This window comes from Myotis brandtii, unplaced genomic scaffold, assembly GCF_000412655.1.
Source record: "Myotis brandtii unplaced genomic scaffold, ASM41265v1 scaffold915, whole genome shotgun sequence".
Taxonomy (NCBI): Eukaryota; Metazoa; Chordata; class Mammalia; order Chiroptera; family Vespertilionidae; genus Myotis; species Myotis brandtii.
This window is the reverse complement of record NW_005371769.1, coordinates 3,115,843-3,116,286: the sequence shown is the minus strand read 5'-3', so window position 1 is coordinate 3,116,286 and position 444 is coordinate 3,115,843.

The window sequence follows — 444 nt, the reverse complement described above, 5'->3', positions numbered from 1 at the left end:
GGGGGACGACGTGCTGTCCCTTTGGGCCCCTGAGGATCTGTGCCCGCTACGCTGAGCCGGTCAGTCAGTGGTCACACTCGGTGATGTTGACTGAGTCCGTCTCCGGCCAGAGACCCCCCCGTCAAGTCAGCAGAGGCTGCGAGCTCCCGGACCACGAGGCCCCAGACCCGCGGGTGGAGGAGGGGTTATAGTCGGAGGCAGCGCTCGAGGGACTTGGGGTGCGGTTGGCGCAGCCCGAGTTCTTGAGCTGGTTGGTGGCACAAGGGTCCCACACACCGTACTCATTAAGCTAAATATTTCTGCTTTATCTTGTTTTTGAAAAGGAAGCACACACATCACTGTGTGTGAGAACGCAGGTGTGGCAGTGAGTAAGGCACCAGGCGGCTCCCGCGCGGGACGCAGGGCCGGGCTCAGGCACCTCCTTCCACCCTCCCCAGCCCGGCT